This window comes from Haliotis rufescens, unplaced genomic scaffold (genome assembly GCF_023055435.1).
Source record: "Haliotis rufescens isolate VD_foot unplaced genomic scaffold, xgHalRufe1.0.p SCAF_2, whole genome shotgun sequence".
Lineage (NCBI taxonomy): Eukaryota > Metazoa > Mollusca > Gastropoda > Lepetellida > Haliotidae > Haliotis > Haliotis rufescens.
In genome coordinates, this window is record NW_025963890.1 from 1,755,806 (window position 1) to 1,781,481 (window position 25,676).

The 25,676-nt window shown below is 41.5% G+C and overlaps 1 protein-coding gene across 4 annotated transcripts in view; it reads right to left on the reverse strand.

The window, feature by feature from the left end:
- LOC124114120 (neurocalcin homolog) overlaps positions 1-25,676 on the reverse strand; it is a 116,427-nt gene that overhangs the window by 24,169 nt on the left and 66,582 nt on the right. Inside the window, exons 1-2 of one of the 4 annotated variants that reach the window (XM_046474678.2) lie at positions 14,864-15,353; positions 12,994-13,095 (exon numbers count right to left, since the gene is read on the reverse strand). The exons of 1 other annotated variant lie outside the window; for it this stretch is intronic. The gene's annotated coding sequence lies outside the window, so the exon portion shown is untranslated. Of the gene's footprint in view, positions 1-12,993; positions 13,096-14,500; positions 14,615-14,863; positions 15,354-25,676 lie in introns of those variants that run through there. 2 more of the 4 variants (XM_046474675.2, XM_046474679.2) reach the window with 2 other exon arrangements.

Below are 25,676 nucleotides of genomic sequence, written 5' to 3' on the forward strand. Positions count from 1 at the left end.
TGTCATGATCCCTACCTTTTTAGTTCAGTATACAAGGTAAACTATCACAAACTATTGCCCATCACTGTGCATACCCCATTCAACTAAAATGAGAATTGCCGTGTGTTGTATTCAGCACTATTACTGTCCTACCATGGTGGCCTGTACACTGCATGAATCACAAATCATAGTGTCAGAAACCATCCAGCAGGAAAACAACTCCCACTTGGTCACTCATTGACCAATCAGCCATTCTAGTCAGCCACTGTAACCATCTGATCCTCATTTCAGATACAGCATGTGTATTCAGGCCCTGCTCTACCCAGGAACCCCATGTTCCAGAGGCAAGGGAGTTAACTGTTTGAAAGTCCAGTTTACACCCTTGCCGAACTAGGTTGAGATTTCTGGGCTCGATCGTAGCACCTCCAGTGGCTATGAGTTGTGTCCTTTCTATGTCCTTCCTATTAACCAATCAAATTCCACCTCTCGTATCACTTGTATTTGCTTCAAACAAAATGGCGGCTCTCAGTCAAGACGATCAGATCGATAATCAAGATTAATATTTTTTTAAAAACGGGTCTTTCTTTGCGAAGTGCATCAAATAACGAGAGCACCTTGATTAAAAAAAACATGAAAGGATTTGGATTATAACTGTTGACAATGAGTTGACAGTACACATCCTTTACAAATCCTGCAATCAACCGAAATTTGAACGGCAGTTGACGAACTGGATGTTGATTGCATAACATGATTTTGATTGGACTTCGTATAGACTCCTTAGTCCAGCCAAGATATAACTCCATAATTTTTACCTAGTTCGGCAAGGGTGGAAACTGGACTTTTATAGTCAGTTAACTCCCTTGCCTCGGGAAGATGAGGATCGTCAACACAACGGCTGAAGATCTGTCTTGTCCAGTCGGCAGGTTTTCCATACGTCATCTGTAAGTGTGGCGGGATGAAACAATAAACCCATCACGGCCGCCAGATGACATCCTCACTGCTACCTCATCATGCCCCGGGTCCCCCCCCCCCCGGAATACCTCAAATAAATTACTCTACAACTGTGCCGTTGCCAAGATGAACATGTAAATAATGACTTACTTATCTGAATACATCAAGATGCCAGGAATTCGATAACTGACATCTATAAATGAGTAGCACTTGCAGAAAAATGTGTACATTTCAGAATAAGTGGATGGTAATAGGGAATGGTAACTGTTCCATGTCTATCTTCAAAGTAGGCCATTAAAGGAGGAGAATCTTAAAGCATATGTACGATTCTGAACAAATAAACAGACCGGTGCCAAGGTAAACACCAGCCAGAGAGGCTGACATGTTGGAGTTGAGGGATCTAAGTTTACATAAAACACAGAGCAACTGACACAGGAGGCACGACATCATGACGAGAGTGGTATACATGATAAGGTGCACCCTCACATCTGTATCGTCATGGAAACATCAGGAAATATTACTTCAGAAGAGTTGAAGTTTTTCACCAGCAATTATGAATGAATTCAAGATTTGTGTGTCATTTATTTTTTCAATCTGAAGGAATGCAATGAACGCCCAATAATATTACAGCTGGCTGGTAAACTTCGTGTTTCATGCTTATGGTATGTCAAGTTGGCATGGAACAATCTAAGCGAGCAATTATTTCAATGATTTGACACCTCAAATGACCTCACCTCTCAGAATTAGCCATTCTCTCAAATAGTTCCCCCCTCTACACCTCATATGACCACAGCTCTAACACTAGCTGTTCTTTCAAATAGTGCCCCCCTCTAAACCTCATATGACCACAGCTCTAACACTGGCTGTTCATTCAAATAGTTCCCCCCCCTACACCTCATATGACCACAGCTCTAACACTAGCTGTTCATTCAAATAGTTCCCCCCTCTACACCTCATATGACCACAGCTCTAACACTAGCTGTTCATTCAAATAGTTCCCCCCTCTACACCTCATATGACCACAGCTCTAACACTGGCTGTTCATTCAAATAGTTCCCCCCTCTACACCTCATATGACCACAGCTCTAACACTAGCTGTTCATTCAAATAGTTCCCCCCTCTACACCTCATATGACCACAGCTCTAACACTAGCTGTTCATTCAAATAGTTCCCCCCTCTACACCTCATATGACCACAGCTCTAACACTGGCTGTTCATTCAAATAGTTCCCCCCTCTACACCTCATATGACCACAGCTCTAACACTGGCTGTTCATTCAAATAGTTCCCCCCTCTACACCTCATATGACCACAGCTCTAACACTAGCTGTTCATTCAAATAGTTCCCCCCTCTACACCTCATATGACCACAGCTCTAACACTAGCTGTTCTTTCAAATAGTTCCCCCCTCTACACCTCATATGACCACAGCTCTAACACTAGCTGTTCATTCAAATAGTTCCCCCCTCTACACCTCATATGACCACAGCTCTAACACTAGCTGTTCATTCAAATAGTTCCCCCCTCTACACCTCATATGACCACAGCTCTAACACTAGCTGTTCATTCAAATAGTTCCCCCCTCTACACCTCATATGACCACAGCTCTAACACTAGCTGTTCTTTCAAATAGTTCCCCCCTCTACACCTCATATGACCACAGCTCTAACACTAGCTGTTCATTCAAATAGTTCCCCCCTCTACACCTCATATGACCACAGCTCTAACACTAGCTGTTCATTCAAATAGTTCCCCCCTCTACACCTCATATGACCACAGCTCTAACACTAGCTGTTCTTTCAAATAGTTCCCCCCTCTACACCTCATATGACCACAGCTCTAACACCTAGTTACCAACTATACCTGCACCCAATTTACTCAACCTTAGTTTGGTGTCTGTACATTAATGTCCTCATATAAACTAAACAAAGTGAACATCAGCTACATTTTCGACCATGTACACATTTTAGAAATCAGTTTGGTGTAACAGGAATCCCCCCATCCAACATTGAGTAGTGTAGGTGCAACTATTTCCTCATGGCCACACACCAAGCATTGTCAGGGACAGTGCTGTACATCTAGTGGGAAATCCTATCAAGTGACAGGCAGGTTGAGTTTCTATGGCCAAGTCAATGTCCTCATCAGTTTCCAGTGCAAGAGAAGCCCTTCAAAACAGCCTCACCGTCTTCTCCCCTGCATCACCTGCGCACTCACTGAGGCCATTTTGGGGGCCCCAAAATTCTGGTTGGTAAAAATATATAAAAAATCCAAGATGAAATATTTTTATTTCTCAAAATGTTAAATAGAAAAGTATTTTTAAAAATAGTGGGGAAGTTGGGTGGTGTTTTAAAATTTTCATAAGGTCTTTATTATAGTATTTAGAATGATCTATTTATAGTAGCAGCATATGAGTTTTTATTCTCACATTTTACAAATTTCTGATCAGCAGAATAAAAAACCCAATGCTTTTCATTTTATTTTTCACATTTATATTTTTGGAGTAGGCAAATTTGTGAACAAAGATTTTGAAAACGTCAGGCCTGAAATCCACTGCCACCAATGTACCTATATTCTTCCACACACTGGGACTAAAGATGCAGGTAGACAACCTCTTTACAGCCAATATTACCAGGACAGATGCATGCTGGGAAAAATGGCATGCCAAGATGATAGAATGTCATTTCTGTTGACAAGACTTTTTGTCCTGGTGTCCTGGTGCTGACCTCCACAAAGGTAACACTTCGCTGACATTTACAATGTTAAATTCCAATCAAGCCCAGTGTATTAATAAACACAGCAGTGATCAACATCCTCCCAGCACAATACACAGGGATGATGGACTACTGCCTTCCCTCGACCTGACACTCCAGGTAATCATCTCACTGGATCACATGAATCATCACTTAACCAAGACTGTTCTGGAGAAGATGCTCTACAAAAACTTTACACGTAAAACACAGCGTCATGACTTTACAGCTCCCAGTTCCAGCGTCAGCCAGATATTCCGATGCTGTAGGAGTCACCGTCCATGTTAAAATAGCAACATATGTTACACTGATAACATAACACCATGTTCCTATACAACATCTGACAAAATACGCAGCCTGGGCGTGTAGGTAAGTTGCAAAGCAATGGGTTGTGAGTGAGTGAGTGAGTGAGTGAGTGAGTGAGTGAGTGAGTGAGTGAATGAGTTTAGTTTAACGCCACTTTTAACATTATTCCAGTTATATCACAGCGTGTCAGCTTAATGTGGGAGGAAAGCCCGAAGTGATGCAGGTCTCAGACGTTTACCACTTGGGTGAAACCCACGAGCACAGGTATGGTGCTGACAAACCTAGAAACATAATCGGGGTGAACCTGGATTCGAACCCACAATCATAGGTTTCTGGCGTGTCCAGGGGACGCAACTCTGCACAGCGAATTGCGGCTCCTTAGACGACTGGGCCACCCGTGCCCCCTGTGAGTGAGTGAGTGAGTGAGTGAGTGAGTGAGTGAGGTTTAATGCTGCTTTTAAATATTCCAGAAATATATCAACCAGGGACACAGAAATGGGCTCCACACATTGTAACCATGTGGGCAATCAAACCCTGGTTCAAGCCCAATCATTCACTTTATCCACTTGCTTTGTTTGTTGTTTAACGCCGCACTCAGCAATATTCCAGCTATATGACGGCGGTCTGAAAATAATCGAGTCTGGACCAGACAATCCAGTGATTGAAATCATGAGCATCGATCCACGCAATTGGGATACGTTGACATGCATCAACCAAGTCAGCGAGCCTGACCACCCGATCTCGTTAGTCACCTCTTACGGTCACTGGATCAGTATGCACTCAACAATCATTCTCATCTCCCTGGGGAGTATACAACCCCAGGTGCCTGTTAGATACTAGAAGGTTAACAAACCAAATTGCCATCACATCCTACCGGGTACCCATTCACTGATGGATGAACAGAGGTACATTTCAAACAAAGTTACTTGCCCAAAGTGTCACCACATGTGTTACATGTGCAACTCTGGGAACTTCAACTCAATAACGGGTCCCGGGCATTTAGGGGATGCATCTCTGCACAGCTGTTTGCGTCACCCCAACTTGCAGCTTGTCTCAGAGAGCACTGTATGAAGGTGGCCCGTGTGAGCTGCCTCACCTCAGCTTGTAGCTTATGTCATAGTTAATGGTAGCCGTTATGAGTAATAGAGCTGTAATGATTAACTGAAGTACTGTTGCACCATAGACATTTTAAAAATTATTAAGCCATAGTTTTGGAAGATATACGTCCCAGAATGCCCCCAGGGGAGGGGAGAGAAGGATATTATCTGATGGGCAATATATTTCTGACGATCTATTCTGTCCGAGAACGCCCACAGGGGAAGGAAGAGAAAGCTATTATTTGATGGGCGATATATTTCTGTCAGTGAATCAGCTTTATCTTCATATCTTCCCTACAAAATAAGTCAAATATGGTAATATGTTCGATATGGATTAAAAAATGGTATTGTATGAAAAGATATTAAAACACGTATTTGAATAAACAGAAGTGTCAGTTCAACCTCGCCACACACACTAACTGTTCTACGCCTAAACATGCATAACATGATGCAAAAAAACTGTTTTCAGAGAAATTACGAGATACACCATCCTGCAGATACTGACATAGGCTACTCAAAAGAAAATACAGAACTACAGTAATAAGAAAGAATAGATGTTCTTTGTCTTCTTTCGAGTAGTATATTAATAACACCAGTCACAGCAACACTGATGTACGACCTTCCTTAAGATGATACTTTCATTCTGCTCAACATCAAGAAGAATTCACATTGAGCTATACTGACTACATACATCAAAGACAAGGACCCTGCTAATGACAGAATGTTGCGCAAGTCCGGCTAGCTATTTCTGTCAGCTTACCTAATATTCCATAAGGAAAATGCGTTGAGAAGGAAATATTAATATTCTCCGGTCATACAGTATCTACTGTAACATGGTCACCCTGACAGTGCATGCTTATCACCAGACACTGGAAGCTTTGAAGAGAGCGGGGCAAAATGACAGTCTGTATACATGTTAAATGACCTGCAGTGAGGGGGAACGTATCAACTGAGCTTGAAGGAAGAAGTCGAAGTGAGTTTTGGACAATGGAAACGGGTATTCAATGGCATATAACCAGTAAATGTGTGTCTGCAGTTTGAATAGTCTAGACATTTATATCACACCCTCCAATAGTTAGCCATATACCACAGCCTGCAGTATTTAGCCATAGATCACAACCTGCAATAATTAGCCATATATCACAACATGCAGTAATTAGCCATACATCACAACCTGCAATAATTAGCCATATATCACAACCAGTGCAGTAATATCCAAGTACTGTCTAGCCATATTGGCCACCTGACTGGCAACGGGTCATGTGTAGTTATAGTCCACTGGAAGGTGTCAGTATGGTGTTTAGTACACAGATATTACACAGTGGTGATAGTCAGTTTTTATAACCTTGAACAAACCCAACAAGGTTAGCATTACTACATACTTGATAACAATCAAAAAGAATAGAAAGGAAAGCAAAAAGAAATAGTTGGAAATCAGAAATCTTACAACTGGACATTTATATGCATCTATAGCTTTTGACCCGTCGTGACACAGCCTTTATATGGCATCCAGGTGACACTTTCACACATACTCAAGACTAGTGTAGGTTCACTCTCTGCCCCACCAGGGGATGACAGGTAACAAATTATCTCCCCCATCTGTTATCTTGCAAGCTCCAGAGTCACGCTGAGTGGTAGAGTAACATATACAAAGACAATCTAGTAAGTACCGATACCTTTACACACCTGTGATACCTGTAATCAGTCTTGTCTACTTACACCTGTGATACCTGTAATCGGTCTTGTCTATTTACACCTGTAATACCTGTAATCAGTCTTGTCTACTTACACCTGTGATACCTGTAATCAGTCTTGTCTATTTACACCTGTAATACCTGTAATCAGTCTTGTCTACTTACACCTGTGATACCTATAATCAGTCTTTTGTATTTACACCTGTGATACCTGTAATCAGTCTTGTCTATTTACACCTGTGATACCTGTAATCAGTCTTGTGTATTTACACCTGTGATACCTGTAATTAGTCTTTTCTATTTACACCTGTGATACCTGTAATCAGTCTTGTGTATATACACCTGTGATACCTGTAATCAGTCTTGTGTATTTACACCTGTGATACCTGTAATCAGTCTTGTCTACTTACACCTGTGATACCTGTAATTAGTCTAGTGTATTTACACCTGTGATACCTGTAATCAGTCTTGTATATTTACACCTGTAATACCTGTAAGCAGTCTTATGTATTTACCTTCCTGTCACATGATCAAACATGCAGCTCTTCCTGTCACATGATCACACATGCAGCTCTTCCTGTCACATGATCATACATGCAGCCCTTCCTGTCACATCATCACATATGCAGCCCCTTCCTGTCACATCATCACACATGCACCCCCTCCCCCGCCCCCATCACATGAATGCTGCAGTCAAACAAGTGCGAGGAGGTAAAGGACCAGCTCAAGAGCATGGTTCAGGGACATGGAGCTCTAATTAAAGTTTCATGACTGTATGACTGTTCATTCAGTGTCTTGTTAATCAGCTGTCCTGCAAATACATGTAGAAGCAAATCATGTCACTGATTTACTTTGTCAATTAATTCATTGTAATGGAAAAATGTCCATTTGAGAATTTGAACAAGACATCAGCAGTGTGTAAAAATAAATTGATCACATGGGGAGGCATGGAAAGTGAGATAGGGATGTGGGACTCAGTGAGAGCTATTGGAAACAAAACATAATTTGGATATTGCACATAAACTAAATCAATACCTCAAAGTGATCAATGTTATTGTTTCACCTATCTAACAATCTGTGTACAACAGTCTAATATTGCAACACCCTACTTTCAGTCCTCAAGATCAAGTGAAACTGAAGAATATTTATGTAAACTGACTCGACTCCATGGGCCATGACAACATGTGCAGAAAGCTGAAAACCCGCAGATGCACAGGCAGGTGCCCCTCCAAGCAACAGGGTCTACACATTGTACTCACAGCCTTCACAATCTAGTTTCCATTAAAGCCCTGTCAGATGGCATCCCTAGAATGTCCAACCACAATTGCTGCATGTTTGCAGAACAAATGCATTCCCGTCTAAGGAGCTATGCCCCAGAAAGGCCATCACTCTTAAATCACAACACCTGGAGCACATAATGGAAGACTACAAATCCTAATATTAGAAAAAACAAAATGGCCAACATGCAATGAAAGTAAAACATTGGAATTCGTAGACGCAGAATAAGGATGTTGATATGTGTCAGGCATGGGTTTAACAAAACCTATTTCCTTATTTCAAAATTTTCGTTCATTTGGCAATAATCCTAGTCACCATTCACATCAAGTTAACCTCTACACTCAGAATTCAATTAGTTGTACAATAGCAACTGTTAGAACAAAAGTTATTTGTAAAAATCTTTTACGTGAAGAGAATAAATTGCACCATCTAAACTAGACATCAAAAGAATTTTACAAAATAAACAAACGAAGAGCTTTTGAAAGCAGGACGTAAATACATCTCTCCACTGATTGCCAGAACACTTGTTGTAAACCGTGGGGTATTCTCCACAGTAATAGTTCTCTCTACAAAACAAATGGCCTTCAAAATTGCCGGGAGTGCCACATCCAGAAGGAACCTGAAGCACTGCCAGTCCCAATCGGCCAACTCGGTCAACACAAGACAATGTGGTGGAAATACCCTGAGGAAGATAAGCTGTGGTAATCTAGGAATGGAGCGAACAACAGAAAGTAGGCAGGCTTTCAAATAGGAATAAAGAACAATTGAACCAAAACATAATTAATCAACCATTTGCACGATATTCAAACCAAATGAATGTGTCCAGTACATGTGGCATAAAACTCCACATGTAGAAATGAACTACAAATTAATTGTTCTAGTAAAATGATCAGATAAAACATTATTTGTTTTAGATTATCATGAAAAGTAATCTAAAAACTGCCTGATAATTTCAACAATTAAAGATGAAATTTCAGATTGGTACTGCATGTTTATTTGAGGCTTGTGTTTAAAGGTAACATATGATGCAGGCATTGTCTCATTTTCAAATGAACATGTTCAGGTAAATAATGCATGGTTACGGAACTGAGAAGCAGAAAAAACCTTGAGCAAATGGCAGAAGTGAACCCCTCCTCCATAAGTCCACATCACAAGGGCATCTACATGAACATTCTACTGGGTGATGGCATACGGAACACCTCCACAAGTCCACATCACAAGGGCATCTACAGGAACATTCTACTGGGTGATGGCATACGGAACACCTCCACAAGTCCACATCACAAGGGCATCTACAGGAACATTCTACTGGGTGATGGCATACGGAACACCTCCACAAGTCCACATCACAAGGGCATCTACAGGAACATTCTACTGGGTGATGGCATACGGAACACCTCCACAAGTCCACATCACAAGGGCATCTACAGGAACATTCTACTGGGTGATGGCATACGGAACACCTCCACAAGTCCACATCACAAGGGCATCTACAGGAACATTCTACTGGGTGATGGCATACGGAACACCTCCACAAGTCCACATCACAAGGGCATCTACAGGAACATTCTACTGGGTGATGGCATACGGAACACCTCCACAAGTCCACATCACAAGGGCATCTACAGGAACATTCTACTGGGTGATGGCATACGGAACACCTCCACAAGTCCACATCACAAGGGCATCTACAGGAACATTCTACTGGGTGATGGCATACGGAACACCTCCACAAGTCCACATCACAAGGGCATCTACAGGAACATTCTACTGGGTGATGGCATACGGAACACCTCCACAAGTCCACATCACAAGGGCATCTACAGGAACATTCTACTGGGTGATGGCATACGGAACACCTCCACAAGTCCACATCACAAGGGCATCTACAGGAACATTCTACTGGGTGATGGCATACGGAACACCTCCACAAGTCCACATCACAAGGGCATCTACAGGAACATTCTACTGGGTGATGGCATACGGAACACCTCCATAAGTCCACATCACAAGGGCATCTACAGGAACATTCTACTGGGTGATGGCATACGGAACACCTCCACAAGTCCACATCACAAGGGCATCTACATGAACATTCTACTGGGTGATGGCATAGTGTCAGCAGTGGGCATGCACTCATGGCAGCAGCGGGACGATAGGCACACATGTAATGCATGTAGAGGCACACATGTGGGTGGACAGACAGACGCACACACACATGCAACAGACACACACAGAGATGCACACACACACACAGATGCACACACACACACACATGCAAGACACACAAATGCATGCACACACAGATCCACATACAGATGCATGCACACACAGATGTACACACACATGCACAGAAGCACTCACACACACACCTCTGTTGTCACCCTCTGAAGAAAGCACTGGACAATGGCGGCCTAATTGTGTCAGTTCAGGATGATGATCAACCTGCGTCAGTTCAGGATGATGATCAACCTGCGTCAGTTCAGGATGATGGTAAACACTAGGATGACACAGTGTTATAACTGAAATACTGTTCAATACGGTGTTACGCGCAATAACTCATCAATCCATCAGCTTTCCATACAACCTATCCCATAGTCTCACTAGACAGATAATTAGGTATTAATCGCTTATAACTTTTAAATCAATACTTATATTGCTGTGAAATATCCATATATGAACACAAAATGCAACAACAACACCCCAAACACATAGTACATCATCTTATCAAAACTTGGATATTTCGAAATGAGCAACTACAAAATAAGCCTGTTATCTGAAATATTCCAAGACAAGCATGGCACACAAATATAATTCTGTCCTAACATGATATTCATGAAGAAGGCTGATGTTTCCTGGTCTGATAGGAACAAGCAGTCCGCAAACCTAGATGACCTCCAGCTAGACCCTGTCCCGACTTGGAAGTGTGATGAACTGGTACATGCGTGTTGATGTCGCCACGTCATGACGTCACATTGACGTCAGGCTATCAGTCTCACATCAAGGAGACTCCTTAAACTGACTCAGACATCGCTTACAACACTTTTGAAAGCTTCCAAGCTTAAACCTTTATCATAAAGAGGGTCTCGGATGAATGTTAAATCTCTATCATAAACCGGACCACCTCTAATGGATTATTATGTTGTAGGGGAATAACGAGACACACATTTCATGCTTTTGCATAACAAATTGGTCCTTAATTAAGTTTGATGAGTGTTTGCATTCTCTTTCTACCAACATTAGTTTCTCAATGGCTACATGGAAGAATATTGATCCACATCAAAGTTTTAAAAATATGTTGTAGAGAATTCTCAATATTAAAACCTGGCAGAATTCGATGGTCATAATTTTGCATCTTTTTTTTAAAAAATCCAGGACAACTACCTATTTGTTCAACGAGTCATGGAATTGGACTGCAGTTTCAATTCTGCGTGATACTAGAGAAATAAAGACATGAAAACTGACAGCCATTACACGATACTTGCCACTGTACTCAGACAGCTGCCGTCAGGGTAGTAATAATAGTCTGAGGACCAGTCCCGCAGTCCACAAACCTCTCATGCATCACACTTGACACAAATCAGACAATATATTCCACAGACTACCAAGCAACAAACAAGATATGACAGCAAAAGCAGTAATGTGTATCATTCTAAATCAATACATACATTCACACAGTAAGCCTTGATGGGCGATTGACGTGAACAACAGGCAGTGAAGTCTCGAGGTGAAATGTAGTTTAACGTTCAAGATTATTGCACCTACATGGAGATTATCATTCACATGTGTGTGTGTGTGTGTGTGTGTGTGTGTGTGTGTGTGTGTGTGTGTGTGTGTGTATCTCTGTGTGTGTGTGTATGTCTCTGTGTTTGCGTATGTGTGTGTCTGTCTGTCTGTCTGTGTCTGTCTGTGTGTGCGCTCTTGTACCAGTCCAGACTAATGCCAGTTTTAAAATGCTAGTCCACTGAGATACCATGCTGCAGCTTAACATGGATACCCCTCTCAAACACAGGATACAGACTCTGAACTGACCAGTCCTTGTTTTAGCCCCTAAATGCCAGGTGCCAGGCAGAGTAACAACAAGTATGAGCCAAGGTAACAAGAAGTACTATTTTTTAATGCCTTTCGTATGACCCAGATGGACAAGGTGGTGAGAGGCGAAGAAGCCAGATTGAGGGTCTACAACAGTCACTGTGGGGGTTAAAGGAGATTGAGGGTCTACAACAGTCACTGTGGGGGTTAAAGCCAGATTGAGGGTCTACAACAGTCACTGTGGGGGTTAAAGCCAGATTGAGGGTCTACAACAGTCACTGTGTGGGTTAAAGCCAGATTGAGGGTCTACAACAGTCACTGTGTGGGTTAAAGCCACATTGAGGGTCTACAACAGTCACTGTGGGGGTTAAAGCCAGATTGAGGGTCTACAACAGTCACTGTGGGGGTTAAAGCCAGATTGAGGGTCTACAACAGTCACTGTGGGGGTTAAAGCCAGATTGAGGGTCTACAACAGTCACTGTGGGGGTTAAAGCCAGATTGAGGGTCTACAACAGTCACTGTGGGGGTTAAAGCCAGATTGAGGGTCTACAACAGTCACTGTGGGGGTTAAAGCCAGATTGAGGGTCTACAACAGTCACTGTGGGGGTTAAAGGAGATGGAGGGTCTACAACAGTCACCATGGGGGTTAAAGGAGATGGAGGGAGGATGGGGATGAGAACAGCATTTCACACCTGGCTATTTCATGCACTGGTCATAACCAAAAAGGTGGATGAAGACAACCCAAACTAGTCCGGCTTCTGGTAAGGCAAGTCTGGTGCATGTCTGGTGCATGTCCGGGTTATGATGAAAAGTATGCATATAAGTCTGTGAATATAATGAAGAGCAGAAATTAGACAAAAATCATGAGAAAGTGACGAAACTTTCCACCACACTTTACTTTGTAACTACCTTGGGCAAGCATAGGTGTTGACTGGATGTTGGCTGGGTGATGGTTGGTGATGGTAGAGGGGTGGATGGTGATGGTAGAGGGGTGGATGGTGTTAGTTGATGCTGTGAACATATGACAGGTGAAGGTAGTTAGCAGTCAGTTATATTCCTGCTATAACAGTTGTAGTCAGAACATTCCTGCCATATCACAGTTGTAGTCAGTGAGTGAGTGAGTGAGTGGGTTTAACTCAGCTTTTAACAGTATTCCAGTCATATCGCGGCGTGTCATCTTAATGTGGGAGGAAAGCCCCAAGTGATGCAGGTCTCAGACATTTACCACTTTGTTGAAACCCACGAGCATGGGTATGGTGCTGACAAACCTAGAAACATAATTGGGGTGAACTGGGATTCGAACCCACAATCATAGGTTTCTGGCGTGCCCAAGGGACGCAACTCTGCACAGCGAATCGCGGCATCTTAGACGACTGGGCCACCTGTGCCCCCCAGTTGTAGTCAGAAACATTCCTGCCATATAACAGTCATAGTCAGAAACACTCCTGCCAAAACACAGTCATAGTCAGAAATATACTTGTTATAACACAGTCATAGTCAGAAATCTACTTGCTATGACAGTCGTAGTCATATTCCTGTTGTAAGTCATAGTAACAAATATTCTTGCGATAATACAGTAGTATGTCAGCTGATTAGGGCAAAGGGCTTTATACACATTAGAAGAGCCAGGGTGGAAGGACTGGTTGTTTGGTGTGGCAGAAGCATTTGTATTGTAGGAAGTGACTGGTGAATCAGTCAGTCAGGGGTCGGTACTTGTCAGGATGATAAAGGGGGTTTGCATGATGAAGGGGGATTTGATTGATTAAGTGGAGGTTCAGACCGGCTGGTAGGTATGAATATACAACATGATTTCACATAACATAGCTCGATAGCTACAAATACAAATAACCAACTACAACTTTGTATATTACATATCTCCTTACAACAGTTATGTGTTTCTGAGATAATATGGCAGATTATTTCCTGTTCAGTATGTGATAAACACCATTATTTCACGCTCATGTGACCGACTGGTTCCTGAGGGTCTCCTTGAATCACATTTCACATATTCATGAAGCCCATTGCTGTAAATCTCCCACCATTGTCGGAATCAATAAGTACATGTGGATATTTATGAATGATGCAGCACTTCCTGTTTCAAGCATTCCACCTGACCAGCACAGAGCCCTTGTCTGGGTGACAGTCTTGCCTGATATATTACTCCATGCCATGATCTGGTTCTATACAAACAAGTCATTATACAGATATCTTCTGTGGCCATATGGTCCAACCCTGGCCACTCACCCCACACACAATCCTCAAAACGCAGCCATTCTTACAACAACAATCTCATACGCAACAATCCCAACAATGGCCGGTATCTCGCAGGTGCTTGTATGTTTAGAGTCTGCCCGTGGCATCCTCACACCCAGAACCCTTTCTACACCCACAACATGAAGCCAGCACCTTCACCTACCTTCATTCATCACAAACACACAGAAATAGTTCCAAATCCATATACATTACGGCAAACACAACACTCAGGTCACAGTCCCAACACTACGACCTGAGCTATTTATAGCCTACACTGCACTTCAAGTCTGCCTGTGTATATACCACATGGCCAAACCTTAAAGATACAGTGACTGAACTCAAGTAAGTGTAGATATCCCCCTCCAACTGTACAGAAAAGGCAGCTGGGAGTCAACCCTACCTTCATATCCTGATTCTGCAGTGATCAACTGCTTGGTGGATGTGTTAGTGTGTGTGTGTGTGTGTGTGTGTGTGTGAGAGAGGGGCTTAGAAGGCTGCTTGCCCGAGGCCAGTAGCTTTGTCTTACCTGTGGGTGTAGCGAGCCTACTCCATCCCAATAACTGTAGTAGTATAGCCTGAGACAAGGTGACAGGTGGAGTATCCTGAGAATATCTCTCCCCTGAAGCTGTTCTGCTCGACTGCTCCTGAGCAACAATGCCACTTGTGTGAACTGGCCTCAGCTACCTAGACTGCCACACCACATAACGCTGGCCCAGATACACAAGTCAAGCGCTTGAATGGAACACTCGCTAGAGGTCAGCACTGGTATACCTGCTGCTGTGATCGGGTGTTGTTCGTACTTCCGTCACAGCTAGGTGTGTGTGATCACCAATCCACACGTCAATATGTTGGTGTGACTTGACAATCCAGCTGATTTCTCACTAAAGGTGTAACAGTGGACTCCAGAACGGTATGCAATCTGCCTCAGCCTACACTGAACCCCCAAACGCCCACCACTGCCACATATATCCCTCCTGACTAGTTTCTCTCCCAGTCTACATCTGTGCAGATACTCGCCTGTTATTAAGTGTAGAGTATGTCTCAACCCTCCAGGTGCTGCACACACCACAGCCTGCCTAGACCTGCACAAGTCTCCAAGTCAATAATAATTAGTCTAAATCATAAGTTCTAGATTATGAAAATATTTCAGAACACGTTATCCCTATAAGGGACTGGAGTCCACATATCTACTGTCAACATATCTAGACTTGCCTTTTAGGATATAATTACTACACATCCATGGAATTTTCTTTCAGTACAGCCTTGGAGCAAGGCTACGGCCTGCCCAGCTTGCTCACACAGAGCTGAGGGAAATGAACATGTAGCATTGAGAGCTGATTAACAGCAGGAGAAATTCCAGTCCATCCTTCCAATATAGTATACAATACATGAAATGGATAATTTAATGTAAAAAAATTGCTTCAATTGGATGTAAGCTGTTTTAACTCAATTTGAGTATGGAGTACTTGGTGAAGAGGGTGTAGCCAGTTTGGAAGATGGTCAGGTGATGGAGAACTGGGGTCTGGTACAGGCAAACCATTGAGTCAGCGAGTGACAGGTTAGGGGTGAGTTTTTGGCCATTAATTTCTGTTCTAGACAAGTATTACAATAGTGTAATATTTTTTAAATAATTGCAATAATTATATTATGATTACAATATCATCACCATGTATCTACCCACAGTGTATAGCCAGTGCAATGTGGCAAGCTGTCCAAGGCTTACTACAGGAAATCAGAACATCACACACACAAATTACACTGAAATGTAACATGGCTTTTTCAGAACATCAGAAGACACAGATTCCTCCAATCATCCCTGTACCTATGTAGGACAAAGATTACCCACGTGATAACTGCTTATTAACACAAGTTTCAGAGACTCAGCCTAAATTGATTCTTATTAAGTTTTATTTCTTTTCAAATAATAAAAGAACTACATGCCAAAGATGCAAACGCACCACTGGACTGATCAGTGTGAAAAGTTGTGTGAAGAAATGTTATTTGTAGTTTTGAGTTGGTAGTTTCGTGAGCTTTCAGCATGATATCAAGCATGGAATGGTGCAGTACAAATGGACGAGCATCATCCTTTTCCCTGTGAAGATCCTGGATAGAATAGGTCTTCAGCAACCCATGCTTGATGTACAAGGCGACTATGCTTGTCGTAAGAGGTGACTAACTGGATCGGGTGGTCAGGCTCACTGACTTGGTTGATGCATGTCATCGTATCCCAATTGTGTGGATCAATGCTCACGATGTCAATCACTGGATTGTTTGGTCAAGACTTGATTATTTACAGACTGCCATCATATAGCTGGAATATTGCTGGGTACGGCATTAAACAACGAACAAACAACATCATCCTTTTCGTCTGGAAATGAGTGTGGATGTTTTATAATGTGTCAGCAATATTGCAGCACTGTATACGACTCCAAAGATGGCCATGGCAGATGAACTCTAGTCATGTGGGGAATCGAATCCGGGTCCTTGATGAGCATGATGAGCAAACGCTTTAACCACTAGGCCACCCCACTGCACCCTTCAGTATTGGAAGCAGGACAGACAGAAGGCATCACTCTGTGAGGAGACAATGACAAGCAGCTGAATCACACATCAAACTGTGTGCAAAGTTTAGTGAAGAAATGCACACCCGTCATGCTCAGTACACAAAATAATTGCAGGATTGATGGACAGATGGACTGACAGATGGACTGACACATAACTCACAATAATCCCCTGCTTATCTGCCATAGGGCAACAAAAACATATCAGAAACATTCTACATTATTGTCGCATTCAACACAAATCATGTCGACACTCCATAATTGGTCAGTTTGACTGTAGTCTGCCTTAGTCCCTGAACCATATTACTATCCTTCCACCCAGCCCTCACTGTAATGCCAGAGTCCTAGTGAAGCAAGACTAGAATTTAACAGGTTCAGAACATCACATATTCACAGTAAACTATGGTTATAACAAACTCAAAGGAACTATGGTTATTACGAACTAAACTTAGTGGTCCTTCGTAATCATATATACAGCATATATACATCCGGGACTAAAAAATAAGTTTGTTATATCAGTAAGTGTGTCATAAGCGTGTTCGTTAACATAGTTTACTGTATATGTAATTGCTTGTTCCTACGAATTTACATATTGTCAGAGACAAAGCATTAGTCCAAGTAAGATGAGGCTAAATGGGGCTTTACGTTGCGATCACAAATCCAAGCCAGCTAGCATTATAATTTTCATAAAGCATAACTAATATCAGTGTGATATGAGATAAATGTCACATTGTTGACACATGTAGTGTTACACTGGCATCGGTATGCATCGGCCTGACTTGCTTGCTGTGATTGTCACCGTCAACACTCAGGAATGCTGTGAGTGCTGTCCCACGTTCCTGCTGTGAACAGCACGGGCGCTGTGCCACTATGTCATCAACATGCTGTGCATCCGCTGTGCACAGCAGCTGCACAGTGCAATCGCTGTGGTAGCACAGCAGTAGTTGTATTAACATAACAGTGGGCCTGTATGATATCACAATATACTGACTGACATACCTGCATACAATAATTTGCAATACCAGTAATTCTTATTCAAGAAAGTAACAGACACTTAATCATAGGATTTTCAGTTCTTGTTTGACATATCATTATATAAAATAAAGCATTAAGATGTATGTAATTGTATGCATAATGTGATCATGCATGAATTTATGCAATATGTATGTATGCATACCTTATTATGTAATATTGCCATGTGTACCTGTAAAAACATTCAATAAAATATATACCTAAAACAAATGTGTGTAACCCTATATATACCTCCTGTTTTGATTATGAAGAGACATGAAGTAAATCTGCCTAGTAATCGTCATTAATTGCACAGGTCAGCAATTAACCTACATGGGTATCACATTCATGTCGATCCATCAATATGAAAATCCACTGAATCACCCCACTTAGGACTGATCGTCAGCCTGGTGCGAATGAACCACAAACCGACTACTGAATAAATATGAGAAGAAAAGAGTAAATTGAAGAACAATTAGTTCTATTATGTCCATTATGGATCTGTGCATGCTCTGTAACCCAGCAAACTTTGTTTGTTTCTTGTTTAACGTCACACTTAGCAATATTCCAGCTATATGACGGAGGTCTGTAAATAATCGAGTCTGGACCAGACAATCCAGTGATTGACACACTGCGCATCGATCCATGCAAATGGGATACGATGACATGCATCAATCAAGTCAGTGAGCCTGACCATCTGATCCCGTTAGTCGCCTCTTACGACAAGCATGGGTTGCTGAAGACCTATTCTACCCCACAGGGTTCATCCAGCAAGGGAGCACCTTGCATCTTCATCACTACAGAGACCAATCAGAAGCATCAGATCAAGACAATATCAAGACATCCACATATCTCTGCCAGGACCAATACAGGTACTTGTTTCTACCAGGGCTGTCACTGACAATTTGATCAAACATCAACATTTCAACATACAGTCTTTTTTACACAAAGTAAGGTCACTAAAAAATGTTATTATTAATTACACTTCAAAAATATTTACTTAAATTAACATTAAATGTATTTGCCCCAAATGGTCCTATCTAAAAGTCAAAGGCTTAGAAATTTATGGCAGAATTCAATTGCTTGTGCAAATGCCCTCGCTGAGCCTACTCTATCCCTCATTCACAATCCCAATGTTTATTTGCACTTTGAAAGGCTGGCTATTATGCTCATGATGAAATAATTAATTGATGTATTCATACATCACAATAGTTTCCAGTCAAAATATTAAAACTTGTGGAATTTCCCATAAATAAAAGCCCTTGTTTGAATCAGAGGTGGTCAGGCATGCATGCATGGATCTCTTCTCCCTGACCCATATGAACAGGGAAATATGTACAGGGATTGAGGCTCTCAAGCTCTCTTTGTTGGGGAAATTGGTGATTGGTGATGGAAAAAGCTCTCTAGCTCCCTACTATAGGGGAAACTGTAAGAGGAATGAAACTCTCTAGCCCTCTAGTTCCTTACTAGACAGGAAAATGTAAGAGACTGAACGCTCTAGCTCTCAAGCTTCCTTCTCCGGGAAAATGTAAGAGACTGAAGCTCTCTACTCTGGGGAAAATGTAAGAGACTGAAGCGCTCCAGCTCTCAAGCTTCCTTCTCAAGGGAAAATGTAAGAGACTGAAGCTCTCTACTCCGGGGAAAATGTAAGAGACTGAAGCTCTCCACTCCGGGGAAAATGTAAGAGACTGAAGCTCTCTAGCTCTCAAGTCTCCTTGTCCAGGGTAAATGTAAGAGACTGAAGCTCTCCACTCCAGGGAAAATGTAGGAGACTGAAGCTCTCTACTCCGGTGAAAATGTAAGAGACTGAAGCTCTCTACTCTCCGGTGAAAATGTAAGAGACTGAAGCTCTCTACTCTCCAGTGAAAATGTAAGAGACTGAAGCTCTCTACTCTCCGGTGAAAATGTAAGAGACTGAAGCTCTCTACTCCGGTGAAAATGTAAGAGACTGAAGCTCTCTACTCTCCGGTGAAATGTAGGAGACTGAAGCTCTCTACTCCAGGGAAAATGTAAGAGACTGAAGCTCTCTACTCCGGGGAAAATGTAAGAGACTGAAGCTCTCTACTCCGGTGAAAATGTAAGAGACTGAAGCTCTCCACTCCGGTGAAAATGTAAGAGACTGAAGCTCTCCACTCCGGTGAAAATGTAAGAGACTGAAGCTCTCTAGCTGAGTACAGTATTGGTAAAGCCAGGCTACTGTAATGTGCCCACAGGCGTGGACACAGGTGTGGACACAGGAATGTCCCTTCGTGCGTCAGATAACTCAATACTAATAAGGATAACAATACTATAAGTGACATTATGTCACTCCCAGCTTACAGAAATACAATTAATCTTAAAGTTGATATGAACATAAGGATACTGAGAATAACCCCCAGATCAATACCAATCCAGGAAGTGTTTCAAGCAAACACAAGGCTTGCCAACCAGTCCTGCATGAGATGGGCCAGAGTTACGGTCAAGCAACAGATGAGGTTACACTGTTTAAACTCTTAAAATTGTCACATATGCCAGAGGGAAGTACATATCTGCACTATTTTAATACTAAGCCACAAACATATGACAATGGCATCCCAAAATAAAAGCGGACAGAAAGGCTTATTAAAGCTGTTCTGGCCAAGCTAAGATGTGCATTCGTGTGTATTTTGGTTTGGTTTGTTGTTTAACGCCCCACTCAGCAATATTCCAGCTATATGACAACGGTCTGTAAATAATCAAGTCTGGATCAGACAATCCAGTGATAGATATCATGAGCATTGATCCACACAATTGGGATCGATGACATGCATTAACCAAGTCAGCAAGCCTGACCACCCGATCCTGTAAGTCGCCTCTTACGACAAGCATAGTCACCATAAACGACAAGCATGGGTTGCTGAAGACCTATTCTACCCCGGATCTTCACGGGTCTCATCTAACTGTGAAATTCGCACAAAAAGTGTGTTCCATGGTCAGAGAAGACAGGGCACTTTGTACACCACATGTAATTGACCTGCATGTTACATGTGGCCACCTGTAGTTATGTTTACTGATAATTTAACTTAAGAGCATATATTTGCTATTGTATTTAGAGACAACCTCCTCATTATAATTTATATGTATAGTTACTTGTTACACATACCAAACAAGTAAAGAAGGGTTGACATGTTTCGTGGACACCGTAACTTACGCTATTCTACAATATATCAGTTTGTCCAGCTGATAAACCAAGAGGGTAAGAAATGTTCTTCCTTTCTGTTTAAAGTTATTTTGTGCAGAAGCTGTTCCTTAAAAAAAAAAAGACATGGTTATTGTGCAAGTTCCATGGAAACTGTCCCGTACTGAAATACTCCACATGTATAGTTCTTGTTTAACGGACAGGCTTTCAACAAGTCCTGAGGTTCATCTTTCTGTCTGCATACTTCCTAATAGTTTTCGTTATAAGAGTAATATTTTTTAAAACGTGGAGAAAAATTCTATTGGTCTCTCCTAACTATCAAAATACTGGATATTGCCATTTAAGGGAATACTGGTTATCACCAGTAGCGTGTTTGGATAACATGGGGGGGGGGGGGGGGGAAGTAATTCTTGTTTGTGGGTATTTGCTTTTGCCAATATAGAATGCCTTCAGGATTCAATATTTACCAGCCTATAAGTGTTGTCTATCCCTCATGCATGCACTACTCGATGCCAAGGCCTATCTATTCATTCCCGGCTATATTCCTACTAATAGAATATGTATTATTAAGGCAACAGCCTATTGTTCAGTTGACAGCCTCACTACCACCGTTATCCTCATAATGGGTTCTGCTTAACAGACCATGCTGCATGATATTCAGCATGTTCTGCTGATAAATAGTATTTAACAATGAATTACTCAGCTCATACAGCAGAGCTAATTGCCCTATTGTGTTGTCATACTTAAAGACCTAACCTTTTGCCAGAGGTGTAATTTTCTTTCTAATCATTAAACTTGATACTGTTGGAAACTGATTGTGACAACACGTTATATGCATAGGCTGGAGAAGTCCATGTCTCCCACCTAGAAGGGTGCTAACTGACTTATACCATGTGGGCCATATGGGGGATGCGCTTTAGGAGACGACACGAAAAGGTGAACCAAGCATGACACTCCCGTCTCGTCCGAATTGAATTGTCTGACCTTGGCACATTGCGCATGCTGGGAGTCATTACAAAGAATAACAACCTGTTGAGACAATGGACTTAACACACCCTAGTGGTATTAGACATCAAAACATGCAAAAAAATACAAGAGTTAACAATGATATCAAGTAGTCATTTATCTTGGATTTTCAATGAAGTGCCTGTGGCATACAAATTAGGGAAACATTGTTCCCCCAAAAATTCACATTTTCAGAGGTCATTAACCGAAGCAATGTAAAACTAAGCAGTTAAAAGCCTTTTCCTAGCAACTTGTCCTGTTAGTAATATAACACAAGCCACCCTGAAGTAGAGATTTTAATTCAAAATTTAGAAGTTTCATTGACATTTTCCATGAGTTGAAGTCTGAGTATTGGTCTCTCAAAAAGCCTTCATTAATCCCTGTCAAGTGACACTAGTTTCCGGAGAGGGACAAATTAAGTGTATGAGTGAGTGAGTGAGTGCAGCCGTTTTGTTTCAACCATATGATGGCCCTCGAAGTATTTGAATAACGGATCCTGGCGCAGATGAACCAGTGGGAGACGGTTGAATGGATCAATGCCCAAACTGACCTACGATGAAACTTGGAGGACTTCCAGAAGACCATTGATTCAACAAGCTACCTGTTATCAGCTGTCGTCTTATGTAAGATGCCTTTATGACAGGCAAGGGAACCCGGCTTCTTGAGTTCAGGACAGATTAATGGCCCACACATAAATATACTTGAGCACCACTGTGAGTCACATAAAACTACTGACACAATTCCAGGTGGATTTATGTGAACTGTACTGTGGCTCCAACCTCCTCCTGGTGCTTGGACAAGGTGTACCCTGACAAGGTGCAGCACAGGATAGACCTGTGTATGGTCACCAGTCACTATTAGGGGTGAAACGATACAGCAAGGTCATGATACATTGGTCACAATATGATACGCATCACGATACATAGGTCACGATATGATACGCATCACGGTACATAGGTCACAATATGATACGTATCACGATACATAGGTCACGATATGATACGTATCACAACACATAGGTCATGATTCGATACGTATTGCAATACGCATATTTACGTCAAATCGCATGGAAACTTCTTGACAACAAATATTTCAGAGAAGGTTCAAAAGGAAAAGCTACCTGTTGACATAGGTTTGTAGTGGTTATATTTAGTAGTGAACCTGAAACACTAATTACAACACATGTTGCGATATCTGACTGACAAACAAACGGGAGTCATTAAACAAATAGTGAGTAATTTTTTTCTGCATGTGTATCATCTTGTATCCATGCAAAAAAAAACATATCGTGTATCGTATCCTAACATGAAAACTCACAATGCACCGATGTATCGATTCACCCCTTGTCACTATACACTAGGACTGCACGGTATTACCCGTCTACTGCAATATGTTTTGAAACAATGCATATTGCAATCTTCATTGTGTTCCGATATATTGGGTAAAAATAATATAACAAGTTTTGTTTTTATTTGTATCATTTAACCTAAAATCTACACAAAAACTCATTCACAAATGAAGTTACCTTTCGAAATTGATTGGCAAAACAGCAGAAACACAAAAATATTTTTTCTCTCTGATGTTATCTCCCCTGTATCCATGACTACAAAATGGTGGCTAAGGACCATGCTGAGTAATATTTAATTCTTTATGTAGAAAACAGGATCTGCATGTACAATCAGAGTCAATCACTGTCACATTAGCTCCCAATATATCACAATACAGATACCTGTATCACAATATATAGCAATACTATCCATAACATCCAGACATGTACTATTTCCTTCCATACAGTGTACTATTTGACTAGTGTCACAATTTCCAAAAAAATCATTCGCTGCAAATGAGCTAGGTCTGAGCCTCAAGTGCTTAGTCAACAAACATATAATTATTTTATCAAGATTAGTTAACATGATAGATCCAGAATAGAATAATTTCCTGTCATTACAGTGTTATCACAAGGTATTATAATGATTGGCAATCCATCAGTTGCAGCATGTGCGCCATCATATTACATTGCCAATCAGATATCACAATAGTGCTATGCATTCATTACACCTCTACTACACTTAGACAGCAATGCGCAGGCACATGTGTTTGTGGCTGCTTGTACTAGTATGTTTTACAGTGCTAGCCCACTGAGATACCAAGCTACCGTTTAACATGGATACCCTACTTGGACACAGTATACGGACTCCGATCACACTAGACTTGCTGAGCTCTGTTGAAGGCTGAGGGTAATAAAGTACCAGTTTATAACGTATATATGGTATAATGCAGCCAGGGATCGAACCGCTGACTTTCCCACAAGCACATACCATTGTGAAGAAGGGGGTAGCGAGTGGTCTGCGACAGGTAGTATGATGGATATGTACGTGTCTCGGCTAAGAATGGCAATGCTAACTTTTGACAATGCTTGAGATAAAGTTGTACGACCTTGATCAATGAAATCTATGACATCATAGGTCAATTCATGAATGTATGATTTGGCCAGGTTTACCTAGCTTTGACATGTTTATTTGTTTGTTAATAACTTCTATCAAACGACTTCAAGAGAATTCTGGTTTCGACTTGTCACACCGACCTCTTAATAATTATGAGCAACACATGCACGTGCACAACATGCATACACCCTCAACTGTAACAAACCAAATATGTTTGCCCAAAATCTGTGCACTGCCTACTTGTCTGAAATGTGTTTTGTGAGTTGGTTCAACGTATCCTATACTAAAAGGAGTTCCTGTCCAAAGTTCCATAGTATCACCTTATGACATCTTTTCAGCGACATCATTTCAGTGACATCTGTTTCAGTGACATCTATACCAGTGACATCTCTTTTCAGCCGACAGACATGTCAGAACCTTTGCTCTTGTAAGTACAGTACTTTGCTTTTATCAATGCAAAGAAAAGCTCATATTATTTATTGCTGTATAATATGATAAAGCTCATATTATTTATTGCTGTATAATATGATAAAAATTTGAAATCATATGCCTTCAAATCTGACAGCTGAGGACCGAAATAGTGCCAGTTGTTCAACAACAAACAACATCACTATAGAAACTACAACAGAAAGGGTTTGCCATCTCAATGCTTGTACAAACAGACTGCATACTTGTTTTCATCATTTATTTTTCAATCTATCAACACACAATATCCCTTTTCCTTCTGAAGAAATTTAACCAATATGTCTGAGAAAGGTCACAGCAAAATGGAATGACAACATCCACACAACATTTTTCCGTAGTATCGGCTTCAGATTTTCTCCTGCAGTTCGCACTAAGTTCCAACCTTCCAAACACATCATCAAAAGATTACTTAAAGGTGTTAACAACTGTATGTAGATTTTCAGGGCAAGCTCTGCAGATAAAAATTCAAGTGATTTCACTACATAGTTTCCCCTGCTTGTCAGCAGCAGCAGCAGCCGTAGTCCTTTGTTTCCCGCAACCATCAGATAGGTTTCTCTGGGAAACGGGGAGTCAAGACTTTCCATTCCTGTACAGATCAAAAGCTATCTTCTGACACACGGGTGAGTAAGTATCTGCAATACCCACATAGTGCAGGACTAAAATGCTGGAGCAACTATTCCTACATTTCCCATCGAT